This window comes from Mirounga leonina, unplaced genomic scaffold (assembly GCF_011800145.1).
Source record: "Mirounga leonina isolate KUSES-001 unplaced genomic scaffold, KU_Mleo_1.0 Mir_496, whole genome shotgun sequence".
NCBI classification, from domain to species: Eukaryota; Metazoa; Chordata; class Mammalia; order Carnivora; family Phocidae; genus Mirounga; species Mirounga leonina.
Window position 1 is genome coordinate 272,233 of NW_023270783.1, and position 20,034 is coordinate 292,266.

A 20,034-nucleotide genomic window follows, 5' to 3' on the forward strand; every position below is an offset into this window, starting at 1 on the left:
ATTATTGAAGCTGAATGTGATGGGGACATGGAGCTTTATCATACTATTCTCTGTGCTCTTCTGTATGTTTGAATTCCATAACAGAAGGAGACAATATTGTTGAAATATTAGCCGAGGTATTTTTTTTATGCCCTGTAATTCCTAGTAGACACCGCCCCTCCAACTTTCCCTCCATCAAATTTATGCCCTGGATCACAAAATGTGTGATAAAGAGCACTTTGCCAAAGACATGACATGTGTCTGATCTAGAGGAAAAGGCACAAAAAGAGAACAGAGCGAAGTACATCTTGGGGTAGGGTCTGGCTGCCTGTCATCTGGAGTCACCATCCCAGTTGAGGACGGGAATGGGCCAGGCTATAGAAAAGGACAGAAAAGGGCAGAGAGCCTGAGTGAAAGAGCAGAGGATTAGAAGACCCTGCAAGAGTGAGTTGCAGGTTGAGTCAGAATGACTTATTCTAACAAACCCCCTGGCATGGTGTTGCCTGTGCCGGGATGGGACTGCAAACTGTTCCAGCTGGGATACTGGCCAAGACGTGTGGCATTTTTGAACCATACACCTCTCCCCATCCTAGATAGAATATTTCAGGGAGAAGGCAAGAAGGAGAATGGGGATGTGAAAAGAGAATGTAATACACTATCAACTGAGTTCCAACGAAATAGTAACATTGATTTTTTTTCCCCCACCCTCAGCAGAAATGGTTGCTGGAGAGCTAAATTGGGTTAATCTACAAAGAAATTAAGACTGTTACTATTTTGACCATTTATGTGTTGTGCCTGTAGATTTTAAAACAGCTACATATACAAAAATCAATAGGCATTTTTATGTAAGAGCAGTAACCAGTTAGAAAATAAAATGAAAATAAGGATTATATGTTCAATAGCAATAAAAATATAAAATACAATATATGTTTGAGTTACATGAATAAAACTATAAGGCTGAATTAAGAAATATAAAATGTGAAAAATGGAGAGATGTACAGTATTTCTGAAGAGGAAATCTAATTTTTTAAAAATGTCCAGTCTTAAAAATTAATTTTTAGGCTTAACTAATTCCTCTCAATGTAATTTTTAATGAGGAAATTTAATGAAAAATTTTCTTAAAAAAATAAGGAATTGATATATCTTTCTAAAAAGTTAATTGTAGGGAAAAGAGCTCTACTAGTCATAAAACATAGTAAAGCTAAAAAAGTTAAAACAGCATCATTTTGGCATAAGATCAATTGGACAGAGTAGCTCAGAACAGATTCCAATTTGTTAGTATATGAGATTTTAATATTTGGTAAAAGATACCATAAATCTGTAGAGAACAGAGGAGAAAAAAAATTGGTAATGTATACCAAAGCCTGTAAAATGTTTCTGTTCTATGACCCAGTAATTTAACTGCTGTAAATCTATCTCAAGAAAATAACCTTAAATTTGAAAAAAAAATCTTTAAGCACCATGATATTCACAGCAAATTATTAATAATAAAAAAGTAGAAACAACCTAATTGACAAAATGGGCATGGTTTGGTAAACTATAACTCCAATTCAGTGAGATATTATCTGCCACTAAAAACATGGCTATGCTGAAAGAGATAAAATAAGTTGTAAATTGATGGAGTACAAGACTCAATATTATTAAGATGTCCATTCTTTCACCCAATGCAATCTCATTCAACGATCCAGCAGCTTTTTGTTAAAAATGGACAAACTAATTAAAAAATTTATATGATAACGCAAAGGACCAAAATAGCAAATATAATTTTGAAAAAGAAGAACAAAGTTGGAGGATTTATACTGCCTGACTTTAAGACCTAGTATAAAACAATGGTCAAAAAAAAATTAAAAATAAAAATGAAACAATGGTCAAGGCTTAAAGATAGACAAACACATCAATGGGATAGAGTAGAGAGCCCAGAAATAAACTCATACATATGTAGTCAACAAAATCATATGAATTTCAACAAAGATTCCAAGGTAATTTTCATGGGGAAAGGGAAACCTTTTCAACATATGGTTTCGGAACAACTAGATATTTGCAAAATGATGAAAAATTGATTTGAAAAAAAATTAACCTCAACCCTTACCTCACACCATATACAAAAATTAACTTGGAATAGATCATAGACCTAAATGTTAAAAGGGTAAAATTTCTGAAAGAACACATAGAAAACAATCTTCCTGACATTGAGGTAGACAAAAAAAGTCTTAGACTAAACATAAAAATCCTGAATTGTGAAAAAAAAAAAAAATGGTAAATCATACTTCTTTTTTTTTTTTTTAAAGATTTTATTTATTTATTTGAGAGAGAGAATGAGAGACAGCACAAGAGGGAAGAGGGTCAGAGGGAGAAGCAGACCCCCAGCTGAGCAGGGAGCCCGATGCGGGACTCGGCCTGGGACTCCAGGATCATGACCTGAGCCGAAGGCAGTCGCTTAACCAACTGAGCCACCCAGGTGCCCGGTAAATCATACTTCTACTATTCAAAATACACCACTAAAAAAACGAAAAGGCAAGCAACACATTGGGAGAAGATATTAGCAGTACACATATCTGACTAAGTACAGTTATAAGAATATATTTAAAAAACCTCTTAAAACCCATAATAAGACAGTCTAATTAATAAATGGCTCAGCATGTTCACTCCCAATGTTGACCCAAGAAAATGAAAACATATGTCCACACAAAGACTTCTACTTGCATGTTCATAGAAGCATTATTTATAATCGAGAAAAACTGGAAACAACCCAAATGTTCACCAAGTGGTGAATGGATAAACAAATTGTAGTATGTCCGTACAATAAAGCACTACTTATCAATACAAAGGAACAAGCTACTGATACACACAACCGCATGGATGGGTCCCAAAGATACAGTGAGCAAAAGAAGGTGGCCATAAAAAAGTGTATACTTAGTTTAGGTTCTAAGTAGGCAAAACTAATGAATTGTAATGCACAACAGATGAGTGGATGTCTGAGAGATGGCTGGGGGGGGGGCGCGCTGTGGTGTGCTGGCTGCAAAGGGTCAGGAGGGTACATTTAAGGTGATAGAAAAATCCATGTCTTGATTAGGGAGGTACTTACACAGGTTATCCGCGTGTTAAAATTCATAAAACTATATATAGTTTTAAAACTATATATATATATACATACACACACACAAACACAGTGGATGTGTTTTATTTATATATACGTATATATATGTTTTATGTATATTTATGTATATATATATATATACACAGTGGATGTGTTTTATTTTTCTTATTTATTTTTTTAAAAGATTTTATGTATTTATTTGAGAGAGAGAGTCAGAGAGAGAACAGGGTGGAGGGGCAAAGGGAGAGAGTCTTAAGCAGACTCTGAGCTGAGCTCGGAGTCCAAATGTGGAGCTCGACTCACAACCCTGAGATCATGACCTGAGCTGAAACCAAGAGTCAGACGCTTAATTGACTGAGCCACTCAGGCATCCCAGATGTGTTTTATTTTATTATAGTATAAATTATACTTCCATAAGTTGATTTCAAAACTAAATCACATAGTTATGAAGATCATATTCTAACATTAGAAAATGATTGTGTTAAAATCAAAGTTTATAAGGAATCAGAATTTTATCTATACGATTACTGCTGTGAAAAACAGGCAAACAAACAAGTAAACAAAACACATGCAACGTAAGTCTCTAACTTAAACAAAAAGCACAGAAAACCTAGCAGAGAAACAAATGCCCCTGGACTATCAACAGTGCCTGTACTGGGGTATTTAGGACATAGGTACCTTTTGTTTTTCTTTGCTCTTCTCACAAATATGCATGATTTCAAAATTATTTACCATCAAATTTAAAGTATTTACTATTAAAGTTAAGGGGCACCTGGCTGGCTCAGTTAGTGGAGCAAGAGACTCTTGATCTCAGGGTTGGGAGTTCCAGCCCCACGCTGGGCGTAGAGATTACTTAAAAAAAAATAAACAAAATCTTTAAAGTTTTTACTATTAATGTTAAATATATATGTATATATTTATATATTTGTCATTAAATTTTAAAAGAGGGAAGAGGAATTTATTCATAAAGGCGGAGTCAAGATTCTTCCAACTGCAAGAGTCAGGAACCAATTCAAAACCACGGACATATTGGCTTTCCTAACTGAAGTCAAAGACGGAGTTGTTTTAAATTATATACAAGATTAATTTACTCATTTCTGGATGTTCTTCCTTACGGGAGATCCTTACCATTCATAGGGGAGACATTTTAAATCTCTCTCCAATAGGCAAATCGATGACTACTTCATGATAAGCACTTTAGGCATTAAAAAGGCAGTGTGGGAAGGGACACTTGTTAAAACCGCATATTTTATCTTTTACATTCATTTCATTTTCACAGCCTTCTGATAATTCAGCTTGAGTAGAGTGAAGATGTGGTGCCACGCGGGTCTTTTCCTGGGTTGTGTTGTTTCCTTTCTATTTATCTGCCGTTAGGAGGCGTATCATTTCCCACGGAGACACTGTGCATGCGCCACCTGTAAACTTCCTGCCACAAAGCCCGAGGGGCCATCGTGCCTTGAGAGTTTGTGTACAGGAGTCACCCAAAACTCTAAAGTGTAAATCCACTTAAAAAAAAAAAAAGGTTTTAAATTAAAAGTAGCCAGAACTCATGCAAAACAAACCCCCCAGAATGTGTACTATGGAGTAAAGCCAATAGCTCTGAAAAGAGTAGAACAAGATGATGTCTGGGAGGAAATCACGGAAATTGCCTTGGTTTCCTGCCATTGCTCATGAATGCCTAGGAGCATGTCAGGGATTGGGCTCATTACGGTTTAGACATGATGGTGGTGCACTCCCCATGATGTCTCGGTTATCAGCTGCAGGAGTGTACTACTGGGTTTTCCTGGAATCCCAGGTGGGCTGGGTGGTAAGGAGGTATCAGGTGCTACCACAGCCCCCGAAGGAAGTTCCACAACTTGATTCACCCTCTCTGACCCTGGCTGAGCAGGACAATGGCTGCACCCTCCAGATGAGATGTCCTCTGTCCTTTTCAGTTATGGACCCATTGGTTTAGCCTCTCTGTCATCACAGAGCTCTTCTTGCTTTACCTAGGCAGTTTCTATATTAATCTTAAATATACACCTAATCTGGAAATAGGTAAGGATCTAGAATAAAGGAAACACTGGATAATTCTACAGAACTCCACCTTTAAATTCTAGTTATAAATCCACATGATCATGGCATTAGCACAAAGGACTAAGGATATAGGTTTCAGTAGTATTTGTAGTCTTCTCTCTTAGGGATATCTACTAAACTGAACAGGCATGTTTGCCAGGGACCTTGGGGGCATCTATTATTTGAAACTCATAATCAAATAAGAGAGATTGGTGGATGGATAGGCATGTGATAAAACAAACATAGCCAAGCGTTAATTCTAGAATCTAGGTGTTTGATGGATGTCTGTTCACTCTATAATTTTTTCAACTTAACTCTATGTTTGAAAGTTTTAAAATAAAAGTTGGGGTAAAAATGGAAATAGAAATACAAAATTTACATGGAAAATACATCATTCATTCATTTGATCAGTTGTCCCACATCTATTTACTGGGTGCCAAGTATATATCATGCTAAATCCTGAGGACTTACTGGGGAACAACAGAAAATGTTTTCCCTCCATGTAGCGTACAGCCTAGAAAGGAAGAGAGGGTTGAGTAAGTAATTCCAGCAGCACGAAGAATCACTATTGTAGGGCCTCTAAAGACCTTGTCTTACTTTGATCACCTCTGTAAAGACCCTATCTCCAACTAAGATCACATTCTGAGGTCCTGGGAGTTAGGACTCTACCATAACTTTTTTGCAGAGACACAATTCAACCTATAACATGAGATGATCAGTTTTGCATTCAAGAAAGATCCTTCTGGCTGCAATTGTATTGGAGAGTAGCATCTCACTAAACATCTCAGTTAGGAAATATTTGTAGAAATCTTAGCAAAAGATAATAGTGACTGGACAATAATCATGGCAGTAATGTAGGAAGAAAGAAGTGGGCCAAGAGAGGACATCTCAGGGCCTAGTCCCAATGTGATTTGATTATTGAAGGGGTGTGAGTTAGGAGAGCAAGAGGGCTTCTACCTGTAGATGAGGGGGCAGGATCCCTAATGGGGTCTCACCCAAATCCCATTCCCAACAGGTGTGCCCGTGTGGCCTTCATGAAACTTATGGTCAGAGCAGGGAAGCATCCCCAATTTCTGCTTCTCCATGCCCTGGTGCCTTGCTTCTACTCTGAGATGCACCTCCTCCAGCCACCACACACGCATTCAGTAAGAACTCAAATTACCCACTCACTGGTAATCGGTAGATCATTCAGTACACTCTTAACTTCTGGAGGAAAAACTTCTTTGTTTATTTCTGGAATCATCGAACTTCCATTTCATGGTCTTCTTCCCTGGAAGGTGTTTATATGAATGTTTCTCTCCCTTTCCTTTTTTTTTTTCTTTCTTTCCCTTCCTCCCTCCCTCCCTCCCTCCCTCCCTCCGTCCCTCCCTCCCTCCCTCCCTTCCTTCCTTTCTCTCTCTCTCTCTCTCTCTCTCTCTCTCTTTCTTTCTTTCTTTCTTTCTTTCTTTCTTTCTTTTGTTCTTTGGGAACATTGGTCTCATTGCTCTACAGAGAACTTGCTACATTACTCCAAAGATCTGCATGAGACTAGTAGCAGTTAGGTAAGAACTATCTGCCTTCTGGAATTTAGCACACTTGCATGTGAATTAAATTCATTTTCCACCCAAAATGTACGTACAATCTTAGAAATTTAATCAGGAACACTGGAGGGACTACTAGATATCCCCCAAAAGATATCTTCTTTTTCCCTTGTAACAGTAGAAACCCCAATTTTAAAAAATATTTTGTTTCTTTATTTTAGAGAGAGGTAGGGGGAGGGGCAGAAGAAGAGGGAGAGAGAGAATCTCAAGGAGACTCCCCGCTGAGCACAGAGCTTGACAGAGGGCTCAATCTCATGACCCTGAGATCATGACCTGAGCTGAAACCAAGAGTCAGATGCTTAACTGACTGAGCCACCAGGTGCCCCAAAACCCCGTTATTTTTTAGATGGGCATGGGTCTGTCCAGAATAATGTCTACATTTCTCAGTCACATTTATCACTAGGTGTGGCCTTATGACCAAGTCCTGGACAAAGGGATGTTCATGGAAGGCAAGAGTGTAACTCTCAGGAAGTATCTTTGAAAAGAGGGTGCAAGTCCTTCTTTTTCCCCTTGCTTGTCCTGCCTGTTAGAATTTGGATGTGCTGGCTACAGTTTGAGGAGTCCTCTTGAACCATGGGGTGGAGGCTGCTTGCTGAGGATGGAAGCAGGATAAGGTAGAAGGAGCCTGAGCTCTTCGTGATCATTGCCTCCCCCATACTGACCCTGACTACCTCCATTTATTTGAGAGAAAAATAAACTTCTTCTTTGTTATAGTAGACAGAATAATACTTCTTCCCTACCTCCCCCCAAAAGGGATGTTCACATCCTAATCCCTGGAAACTGTGAATATGTTACCTTACAAAAGGGATTTTGCAGATGATTTGAGAACATTGAGAGAGGAGATGATCTGGCCTGGCCCCAGGTCAATAAAAGGGTGCTTGTAAGAGGGAGGTAGGAATGTCAGAGACAGGAGACATTAGCAGCAAAGGTTGGAAGGATTCCCTTGAAAATAGAAAGAAGGGACATAATAAACCAGGAGCATGAGTGGCCTGGAGGAACTAGAAAAGCCAAGGAAACAGATTCTCCCCTGGAGCCTCCAGAAGCAACCAGCTTTGCAGATCCTTGACTTTAGTTCCAGAAGTCTCATTTCCAATGTTGGACCTCTTAAACTATAAGAGAATAAATGTGCATTGTTTTAAGGCACTAAGTTTGTGGCAATTTGTTACAGTAACATGAGAAACTAATATACCTGACTATTATTTTGTGACTTCTGACGCCCGCAGCCAACTCCAGTCCTAACAAAACCTAAGATGGTACACTGATCAAGCAGCTGAATGCCAAAGACTCAGTAGGCAGGTAGGAAAAATGATGACCTTTAGTACACGGCCATGAGACATTGGGTGGCATGTTCCCATTGCTGCTTTAGAAAGCATACTGCCTGCTGACCAAGGCAGAGCATTAGGAAAAAAATGGCTGGAAAATTTCAGAATCTGGGGCACATTCAGCTGCTTCCTGCCACTTCCTAAAAAGTCCAAAAGAGAGGTGAGCTTGGGGGAAAAAGCCAGGCAGCCTGGAAACAGAATGAAAAATTTGTTCTGCTAAGGAAGCTCTCTCTGTCTGGAGTCTACAATGTAATTTGACTCATAATCTGATAATCTGGAGTCTTGCTGAATTAAAAAACCCAAGCTCCTACACTCCAAGCAAAGGCAGCCTGGGTAGGCAGTTTTACTGAGGCCTCATGGTTTCACAAAGAGCTTCCTACCTCAGTTTTTCTGTCTATAGATGGTGAGAGCCAGTCCAGAGGCAAACATCAGTGTATGAGTGTTATCTTCTTAACCAAGCCCACCCTTTCGTATGGTCTGAGGGCAGTGGTCATTAGATTGAAGAGAAGTGGGTAGGAGAGCAGAGCAAATAATTTTTTAGGGTAAGGGTGTCTCAAATATTTTACTTTCGAAGTATCATTCACTGGTTATCTGAAATTCAGGCTTCACTGGGAATCCTGTGTTTTCTTAGGATTTGCTACATCTGGCCATCCTAAAGTGGAACAGACCAGAAACAAGCATATCAGAAACCCAGAGGTTTGTGAGGATATTCATCATATTGATAAAGAAACTGCAAACTAGCCCCAAATTGCAGGTGACTGACCAATCCCTAAAGCAACTCCTGGGACCCTATATCTGTTCAGCTCCCAGGCAGCAAATACCCTCCAGTGCTCACTTCTGATGGGGCTTTTAAAGACAAGGGACAAGGAAGTCTTCCTACAGGGCAGGGACAGGAAGATATTGGGCAAGAATTGTTCCAGAGCCAGAGGTATTCAAATGGGCTGACCAAATAACTTACTCTATTACCAGAGAAGGGGGGTCTTGCCATTCCAGTTCCCATAGGATTTGATCACTGCTGTGGGCCAAGGACTGCTGGGTGTTCTCCATGACTCCCCTTACCAAATGGCGGTTTTTGCTGTAACTATTTTTCCTACTGAACCATTGTATATTGCTCATTTTGAAGCAGAACTTTTCTTTAGGTGCATGAGTTTCCAGACCACAAGGAGCCCCTCTGCACTGATGAAGAGCTCTGGACACCATCCAAGATGCCACCTTTTGAGCTGAAGGATGTGCCTGAATGGAACTTTGGGGGTGTTGCTCGTGCAAAAGGTATGAGTCAGTACTACATGTTGGAAGACAGGTGTGTGGGTATTTGGACGGCTGAAAGGACAAGTTTGCTTTTGTGGTGGCTTGCTTTTCTCTTCCAACAGTCTCCCCTTCTTCGATAGAAGATATCTTTCATTGCAGTGTGCTGGCATGTCCTGACTGAATTAAAGTTTATTCAGATATTAGAACCTTTATTTTCAGGCCAGGCAGGTAAGGCCTGGCTTGTGTAGAGCCTCTGGCCAGAAGCAGCCCTGCCCTTTTGCCCCATTGCGCCATTATCAGGGAATGGTTGGGGTGCTAAGAAAGTAGCATCAAACCACTCTCACTTCTGAGACCAATGACAAGTTTGTGGGATTCCCCAAATCATCCTCAGTTTCAGTCATTCACCGGAGAGTCTCACAGAACTCACTAAAAGCTGTTGTACCCATAGTTACAGTTAATTAGAACGAAAGGATACAGATTAAAATGAGCCAAGGGAAGAAGTACAGAGGGCAGAGTCCGGGAAAGTACCCAAAGTGGAGCTTCCATTGTCCTCTCCCTATGGAGTCATGGGCAGCGTACTCCCTTGGCATCAATGAGTTGGCAACATACACAGAGTGCTGCCATCCAGGGAAACCCATCCAAGCTCTGGGACCAGAGTTCTGTTGGGGTTCCATCATGTATTTGTGCTGGTTTCCCATATATCTGATCTCAGTCCCAAGCCCCACTTGAACTTCAACTACTACCTCATGATCCAAAGACCCCATCCTAAACGACCTTAAATCACATGGACTTGGTCACAAGGCAGTCCCCAGTCTACACACTCCCGTGGAGCTTGACAACCTATCGGAAATGGAAGGCAAGGGCCAGACTGCTATCTGGTAAGGTTAAAGTCTCTGGCACAGAGATGCACTCTTCTGCAACAATAGAACCCCAATTTCTAACTGAGCACAAAGTATCCAGAATCAAGAAACCCAACCTCCACCAGAATCCCAAACTCCCATGCATCTAGTTGTGACTATGTGACTTAATTCTAGGCAACAGGATGTAAGCATACTTCTGGGAAGTATCATTAAATAGAGGAGCTTGTTCTCTTCCCCCTTCTTTCGTTTTGCTGCCTAGATGGGGCTTGAAGAGCTGTCTTGGCTCATAAGGTGAAGCTTCATGGTGAGGATGTGAGGAACCAGGTAGAAGGAACCTGGGCTCCTGTTGGTTGGGGCACCCTTCACACAACTGTTTAGAGAAAATATTTGAATCATGTTTAAGCCACTGTTACTTTGGGTTTTCTGTCATTTGCAGCAGAACCTAATTTCAGCATTTGCTTGAAACTTACTCTTTTTTTTTTTTAAACTTACTTTTATATTGCTTACATATAGCTTTGTAAAACTCTATGCCCACTGGTTACTAGATTCATCTTTAATCTAAATCACCCATGTGCTATCAGATCCTTCCTGGTCATTGCCTCTCTGTGTCTGGGCTAGATCCTGCCTCCCCCCAACCCTGGCCTTTTGTTCTAAGCCTGTATCACACACAGGCACTTTATTTTCCATTTTCAGCTGAGGACAGGAAGGAACTGTTTTCTGATTATATGATCATCATACTTTCCATGACTAATGAAATTGGAGATTTGACTTAACACCTAAACTTTGTATCTGAACTTTGAGGTCAATTTTCTTGATACGCCTTTTTAAAATTGAAGAACAGATTATTTGTTTCATGAAAATAAAGACTTATAGATCTTTCTAAGACCTGATATTTGAATTTTATCAAAACATACCAGGGTTCCCTATGCCCAGTTGCTTCACATCGTGTATTCAGAAGGCAGGATAAACACCGAATCTTCAATTTTTATGTTTTTGGTGTTCTGTTGTCCTTTGTTATGAAGAACATCCTTTGTTCTTCATAAAGACTTTATCACAGCTTTTGCAGATATCTGAGAAATAATCATTAAAACCTAAAAGATGAACAAATACTACTTTTTACATAAAAAAGACAGGGATTTTATCCTTCTTTTATTTAAGAACCCAATGTGGATGTCATATGACCTCTGTCACCATCTTCATGGTTTATCAGTCTTGGAGGTTGGAGGAGGACAGGAGAAATAACACTAAAACTCCAAAGTCTCACTTCTAATTTGCCTATGTTAATGACTTGATTTCTCATTCTCACGGTAGAAAGGGTATGTGTGTGTGTGTGTATATATATATATATAATATATATATACACAAAACACAAAAGTTAGGGGCACCTGGGTGGCACAGTCAGTTAAGCGTCTGACTTGGTTTCAGCTCAAGTCGTGATCTCAGGACCATGGGATTGAGCCCCTCGTGGGGCTCTGCGCTCAGTGCGGAGTCTGTTTAAGAGTCTCCCTCCCTCTGCCCCTCCCATTCCTCCCCCTCAAATAAATCAATCTTTAAAGGGGGTCGGGTCAATAACCCCCCAAAAAAAGAAACACAAAAGTTAATTTTCTCATTACTACTCAGGCAAAAATTAATGTTTAAAACCTCAATACATATCAATGACATGTTTGTTACCTTTGCTCCATCATAAACCCAAGGAAAGAAAAAAAATGTGTACCACCTGAAGACTAGAAAAGTCATAAACCCTTAGGAGGGTTACCTAACAGTAATTATTAGACAAGGGCTTGCCAGGGATTTGTTTCCTCAGTGAAAAAGGCCTCATGGAATTTTCTTGCTGAAAAGAACCTAAAAACTTATCGCCACAAGTGTCCTCCTTTTCTAAATGAAACAACCGAGACCCTGGGGAAATCAACACTGATGCCAAAGATCACCCTCCTAATTAACAGCAAAGCCAGAATCAGCATCCAGGTTGTTCTGGCTCCTGGATCAGAGCTCCTTCGGAACATGCTGTGTCCCCTCCATGACGGTACAGAAGTTTCCTACCATCAAGGTTAAGATGAAAGATCTCATAAGCTGCAGATGCACCTTCACTAAACAATTGGATCCACTTAACTCATGCTCTTCGGAATGGAAAGAAACTTGTATTTGGAGGGAGCAAAAGATTTCTGCCTCCAGAATAATTCAGAAACTATTTTTCTGCCAAACCCAACCAAAGAAAGAACATGTAGGTTTCCAAAGTTCATCAGCAAACACGGATCACTTGAAGAATAACACCAAGGTCGTATTTCCTCCTAAGATGGTACATGCTTGAAGATGAGAATTACTCAGCTTCCCATCTCCAACCGCACCTAGCCCATAGTTGCTGCTAAAATTTCTTTTTAATAAAGGAAGTATATAAATCATTGCTTTATACCCTGGCATTGTGCCCTTTTCAAAGAAAAGAAAGCACTTCATAAACATGTGTCTAATTTCCTGTGCTGTCAGAAATATTGTTTAATCATACTGTTAAAAATAAAGACCTTCAGGGCCCACTGAACTAAATTCTCCAAACCACTAGATACTCTTTCCTCTTTGGGCCACTCAGCTGTGCAGCCGGAAATGGATCGTGGGGGGAGAGTGGCAGCTCTTCTGCAAATACCCCGGAATGTGGGCTATGTCAGAAAGTGTTTGGAGAATGCCTCCAAAGCTGAGAAAGTATTTCCAAAGTAATACACACAGAAAGATATTTGAACCAGAGGCTATGCACTCCAAAATAGATGCATGGAGCACATTCACAGAATATCACATTTTTATCACGTTTAGGAGCTGCAGTCCATTCCTGTGAATCCAAGAATTAAGGTAATTATAAAACAGGTGTGCCACAGACTGGTATGCTTGCAATAGATCATGTAGTTTTACATGGATCTTCCTATACGGTAAAATACATACAAAATTGTGATTAAGCTCACAAGCATATTATAAATCTTACCTGATCAATGACATTAGCAAGTTTCAGAAAAAACCTGCATTCAACAATTACATCCTATAAAAGACGTGCAATGTTTTTTCACTGAAAAATAGGTATCATCAGTTGAAATCTGAGAACACGAGTTGAGTGTTGAAGCAACATTCCGAAAACTATCCTCTTGTGTTCTCTGCCAGCTACCAGAATTGAAATGATCTGCAGGTTTCCTCTCCCCTGATGGCACAGAGACAGCAAAAAATTGTCTAGGTTTGGAGTTTCTAGTCATACAGAAGTTCCAATTATAACCATGTGAAAACATTTTAAATTAAGGCCTTAAAATAATCCACCCAATGGAATACTACTTGGTAATGAAAAGGAATGAACTACTGATCTACACAACAGCCTGGGATGGACCTCAGAAGCATTTCGCTAAGTGAAAGTAATCAGACACAACACTATATAGTGTATGAGTCTATTTATAGAAAATTTCTATAGATCAGTGGTAGATCAGTGGTTGCCTGGGGCTGCAGGTGGGATCAGGGAGTGACTGCCAACAGGCGAAGGGAGCCTTTTGGATGGGTGGAAGTGTTGGAAAATTGGATTCATTCATAATATATATGTAAATACAGAGATTCGCTAAAATGCATCTACTATATTCTCCCAGTGGGTGAGTTTATGGTATGTGAATTTTTTCAAGCAAACTCTGTGCCCAACATGGGACTCCAACTCATGACCACGACCCCGAGATCAAGAGTCTCATGCACTACCGACTGAGCCAGCCAGGCACCCCTATGGTATGTAAGTTACATCTCAATAAAGCTGTTTTTAATTTATTGTTTTAATTATTATCATTTTAAAAGATTTATTTATTTATCTTAGAGAGAAAAAGAGAGAGCACGAGCAGGAGGGACAGAGGGAGAGAGAGAGAGAATCTCAAGCAGACTCCACACTGAGTGCAGAGCCTGACGAGGTGCTTGATTTCATGACCCTGAGATCACTACCTGAGCCAAAACCAAGAGCAGACACTTAACCAGCCACCCTATTATTATTTATTAAGAAGGCTCCATGCCCAACATGGGGCTCGAACTCATGACTTTGAGATGGAGAGTCACATGCTCTACCAACTGGGCCAGCCAGGCACCCCAGCACCATTGCAAGTTTGAAGCCCCTGAGGGGTTGCCCTGTTCCTGGAGGCACTGCAATACCAGCTCAATGCATGGAGTGGATGGAGCAAGCTCTATTCCATCTCCCTGCTCCCCAAATCCATTTAATATATTGTCCTTGGATAAAGGACATATCAGATATTGAACTGATAAGAACAGATGCTAGATCTTAGCCAAAAGGCTAAGAATAAAGCTGTTTTTTAAAATAAGAAATGGGGGACGCCTGGGTGGCTCAGTCGGTTAAGTGTCTGCCTTCGGCTCAGGTCATGATCCCAGGGTCCTGGGATCAAGTCCCACATCGGGCTCCCTGCTCAGCAGGAAGTCTGCTTCTCCCTCTGACTCTTCCCTCTGCTCTTGCTCTCTCTCTCTCTCAAAAAAAAAAATAAATAAAATCTTAAAAAATTTTAAAAAATAAAATAAAAAATGGTTTTTCAGGACCAGCCCAAGATGACTTTATACCCCCAGGTTGCCTCAACTGTAATCCCATGGTAGCTATTATACTTTCCACACGGGAGACTCTCTCCCAATCAGGGCGCTTTGACGTACGAATCTAGATACCGTTATATCAAACCAGGCTTGGTGACATTTAAAAATTAGAATTTACAGTTTCTATGTAAACATAATTATTATTTTGTTAGCCAACTCACAGTACCAATGCCATGGTCAAGACTGTGAATACATTATTGAATCGAGGGAAGCAAACAAACCACTTCCCTAATCTGGGGCGATGGTGGCATGACTGGGAGCCCAGGAGAGCTTCGTGAGCTTTTCTTGAACCAGGCAGCTGTTAGGGCAGCTCCTAGGGCAGGAGGAGAGGTATTCAGGGTGTAGACTTAAATGTCTCCACTAACAACTGTGGTATGCTGCCTACACACATCTCCATCACCACAGAAATGTAGGGAAATTATATTAGGAAAATTCATCTTGTTTAAAGGCACAGGAATGAATGGAATATTCTGGGGTCAACTTGCCTAATGTTTCTGCTCAGAGCAAGTGGTCCTCAAACTTGGGTGTGTATCAAAATCTCCTGACTTGTGAAAAAGGCAGATTCCCAGGCCAGGCCCCAAGGCTGCCAAATTGAACGTCGAGGAACAAGAGCTAGAGTCTGAATCTTGAAGGAGGCTTTGAAGTGATTTGTGCTAATAGTCCTCAAAACACAGATGGAGAAACACTGACTAAAGAAGGAGAGAGAGGGAAGGAAAGCGAGCAAGAAAGTAGTATAAAAAAGGAATGAAAGGAGGGAGGGAGGAAGCAAGGAAGGAAGGAAAAAGAGAAAGAATAAGGAGTAAGGAATAAGGAGGGCCCAGCGAAGAAGATGAAGATGAACATACCTAGTCAGGCCTTGCCTTAAGCACCTCGGCTGAATTTAGTCTTTGATTCTTTCTAGATCTCTAACTTTGTCTCATCTCTACATCTCATACTGTGCCTTCGTCTTTACCTGCCTCTTAGCCTTGCTTTCAGATCCCGTGGTGGACAGGGGCCCTAGTTTTAAAAGGTTTTCTCTTGCGACCCCCTAGCCATGGAACAAGACCCAGCTGGAGGCAGACTAACCCTAGCTTGCTCACTGGCCTGTAGGGTGGTTCTCACTTTGGGATTACTGGAGAAAAAACTTGCTGGGGAGTCTGTGTTCTAAAACCTTCAGGGAGAGAAGCACAGAGTTGGCTGAATTTGATAACCCAGCCCAGAACGGAACCCCTTCCCTAGTGAGGACACCTGTCCACTGTTGCGTGGGGAGAGAGGAATGCCCCCCTGCCTGTGAGACCCTACACACAGTGATCCACCATTGACTACTTAGTTCCAGAGATGTTTCTGCTCTCAGTCTTCCTTGGCAACAACAAAGCCCGTGAGCAATGGCCCTTAGCTTTCTCTGGAAGATTCTGACTCCTCACCAGACCACATGGGTAAACTTTGACAGCCATATTTGTGACATGTGACCCACCCCCTCAGTCACTGCTGACTGGACACTTAACCCAAACTGGCCCAATCAGAGCCCCTTTTTCTGGAAACTTGCAATTATAACTAAGATATTCCCATCCCAGTGTTGGCTGGTTTCTTATACAGAGAAGTAGAGAAAATTCAGGGGCTTGAGCATAGCTTTTTCCCCACACATGAGGAATGAAATATAGGTGAGAGAGAGGAGAGGTGTATGATAGAGAGGGTCCCCCTGGGGTGACTCCATCCCATTTCCCAGTTCAGATCACTTCTGAGCCCCTGCTGACCTCCTGCACTTCGGTTCCATCAGATGCTCCAGTATCACTGAAATAAGGGTCCTTTTACGGTTTATTCCAGCTCTGACCTGCAGTCAGAGCCCTCACTAATCCAGGTATCATCCAGGTACGATCACATTTCCCTTTGCCTATCTCTATCCTTGTTTTAACTCGAATCCCTTCCTTCTATAGACAGGAAGGCAGACCATTTTGTCCTCCTTATGGTATAAAATGAGAGCTTTCCTCAAAAACTGATTTGGTGTGAATCACTGACTATAATCTGTTGACTATGTTTGAATTTATAAAATTATTATTCATTATTAGGTGCAAAATGGAACTATGGATTTGTTTTCTTTAAAAAAGAATCATTGGAGTGCCTGGCTGGCTTAGTTGGAGCATACAACTCTTGATCTCAGGGTTGTGGGCTCACAGCCCACATTGGGGGTAGAGATTACTTAAAAATAAAATCTTTAAAAAATAAAATAAAATAAAAAGTGAAAAAGAATCCTTGTCAGCGTGCCTGGCTGGCTCAGTCAGAAGAGCATGCAACTCTTGATCTTGGAGTCATGAGTTAGAGCCTCACATTGGGAATAGAGATTACTAAATAAATAAATTGAATAAATAAAACAAAAGAATCAGAATCCTTGTCTTTTAGAGTTCCACTGAAATATTTATGCCTGAAATTATATGACATCAGGATTTGCTTCTAAACAATACTGGAGGGCAGGAAGTAGGTGAGGGCATAGATAAAACAAGGCTCACCTTGAGCTGATAATTGTTGCATATGGGTGACTTGGGTTCATCATACTAGTCTGTCTACTTTTGCATATATTTAAATTTTTCCATAATAAGAAACTCTAAAAATAAGGATGGAAATTTTTTCAGGGGAATACCTCTGAAATAACATGAAACTATCAACATTCAAAAGTAAGAAGAAGCTTCTTAAATTAGCGATCTAAAAGTAAGACTCTGAAGTCAGTCCCCCATAGCAGGAGGGGGGTCTCATGCAGCAGTAGCTAGTATGTGAATAAAAACATGCCATGTGCTTATGACCCCATTCCCTTGAATGAAAATAGCATCTTGTGTTCAACTCATCTCTGATGATACCATCCAAAATAAAATAGTCTAAGATCTATAGATTTCTTTTAAATTTAAACAAACTACATTTAACTATATACTTAGGAGTTTTGCATGTCCTCCTTGCACAGAGACCATGCTAATCTTCTCTGGATCGTTCCAATTTTAGTCTATGTGCTGCCAAAACGAGCACGATATACTTAGTAGTTTTTATTTTATTAAAAATTATTTGGTGAATTTAAGAGTAAGAAACATCGCTCAAAGTAAAACATTTTCCAAATAGGTTGAAAACATGTGTCAGAAAATAAAGCATGTTGAGAATTCTCCACCGTCTCCATAAAGCTCACTGTGTCTGTGCATACCTTCTTATTTCGAGGAGTGAGTAGGAGGGAGGAGGAGGGAGAATGCTTGTTGAGTATTCAAGAGAGGCTGATGATTCTTTATATATTCATTATGGTTAAGAGTGTCTTTTCGGGGGGTGTGGATCCGAGGAGAAATATTTAGTTTTTCCTTTTAAGTGTGTTGTCCATTTCACCCCCATGCCAACCCATTTTCAAGGGAACCAAAGTATATTCTCTGTCAGAGGACCCAAGGGGACCAACCGCTCCTTGCATGACCCATTGCTGTCTTGATTTTATGATTACTCTCACACTGTGGACACATTTGGGGGCCCACTTCTGAGACCAGAAGTCCCCAGCTTCCCTTTTAGCCTCGGAATGTCCCTTCCTTTATCATTGGTGGTGTCTCTTTGCTCCATCAGTCCCACTTGCTCCTTTTTTCCATCCACAGCTTCCCAGATCGAGGGTGGTGCTTACTTTGATTGGACTTTTGCAACACTACACTCCTGATGGGTCTTTCCGTGGTAGGCTTTTGCTCTGATAACACATGTGTACTCAAAACAATGCATTCTGTGGTCTAAGTTGTGGCTTTGTTGGTTGCAAAGACTAAAGACCCACTCTCTACCTCATGGAAACAAGAAGTCATTGTAAGGACATTTTTTTCATCAAAATGCATCAAGACTAAAAAAACAAAACCATTTCTCCTTTCAAGAACTTAACGACCCCCTTCATTACATCTTCAGGTGTTCATGAATTAAATGAAACTAAAGCTTTAGAATTACAAGGATGGCATTTAAAAATCTTTTTGTTAATATGAAATATTCACACCACAAAAAAATAAGGCAAATAATATAGCTGAATCAATAAACCAATCAATAGCTGGCATCATTTTTCCACAGTGAAATATTTTTTTTATAGACAAGGTAATATAAATAAGAAGTAAAACCTAGATCAGGCCTCCCATCATTTCTCATCCTCAAGCCAAGCTAAATTTTAGTTAAATTGTGAATTTCAGACCTTAAAATAATGTTTTAAAGAAATTTAGATATGTAAAATATTTAAGTATATTAAATATTTAAATTTTTATTTAAATATTTAATAAAGAAATTTAAATATTTTAAAGAAAAATAGGAAGGCTTTTCAACCAAAATTTCTTCTATGGGTTGTATTTCTGTAGATGTTACTGGCTTCAGACAAAGTTTAATATTGTTATACATAATTTAATTGTTTAAGACTAACACAGTAAAATTGCTTAAGGTCAGACATAAAAATTTTGTGTCACCTATTTAGTATGTTTGGACAATAACTTCAGATATTAAATAAATGGCTTTTGAATATTTTGGTCTAGGACCCTCAAAAAGAAATACATTTTATAAATCTATGCAGTAAACCCTGAAGTGAAAGTTATACAAGACAATATTTAACTTTTTACCTAAATATTCTGACATTTTTCTATTACACTCTGTCTTTTGTTTAAGGTTTTGTTATAAACCACACAGCTGACTTCATAAACCACTTAAACAAAATGATGTGCAATTTGGAAAAAATTGCTTTATTAACAAATAATGACATAGAAATTTTAGTGATAACAAACACCCACGTAGCCACCGCATGCTTTGAAAAATTCTAACGTTTTGCCATATCTGCTTTAGATTATTTTTTAAATTAAAATATTGTAGCTAGATTTAAAGGCTTCCGGGTACCCCTCCCTAGTCTAGTATATCCGCCTCCTTCCCAGAGGCAAGGACTATTCTGCATTTGGTGATTGTTGTCCCCATACATGTTTTTGTATAATTACTACAATGTATGGATCCATATATAACAATACTGCATATAAAAATACATTGCAATATATAACGTTGGTTTTCATGTTCATGAGTTTAGAACAAACGTTATCATAGTATCCTACAACTTACTTTCTTCCTAATTTTATGTTTTTAAGATTTACCCATACTGGTATAATGCTCTAGTCCATTCAGCTTAACCACTATGGTATTCCAGTCTGAGTAGTCCCTTCTCATTCTCCTATTAATGGGTCTTAAAGTTCCTGACAATATATTATTATTAAAAATAATGTTGCAAAAATATTTTTGTACATGTCTCATTCTGTACCTATCTAAAATTTTCCTGGGATATACACACATTAGTGGAATGGCTGGATCATAAG

The 20,034-nt window shown here is 39.7% G+C and overlaps 2 non-coding genes across 2 annotated transcripts; both read right to left on the reverse strand.

Moving 5' to 3' along the window:
* Window positions 1-14,253: 14,253 nt before the first annotated feature.
* On the reverse strand, window positions 14,254-14,438 carry LOC118000442. The gene has a single exon (XR_004676460.1). It is a non-coding gene; the product is annotated as a U2 spliceosomal RNA (small nuclear RNA).
* Window positions 14,439-17,614: 3,176 nt separating this feature from the next.
* LOC118000445 lies at window positions 17,615-17,722 on the reverse strand. The gene has a single exon (XR_004676462.1). It is a non-coding gene; the product is annotated as a U6 spliceosomal RNA (small nuclear RNA).
* Window positions 17,723-20,034: the final 2,312 nt, after the last annotated feature.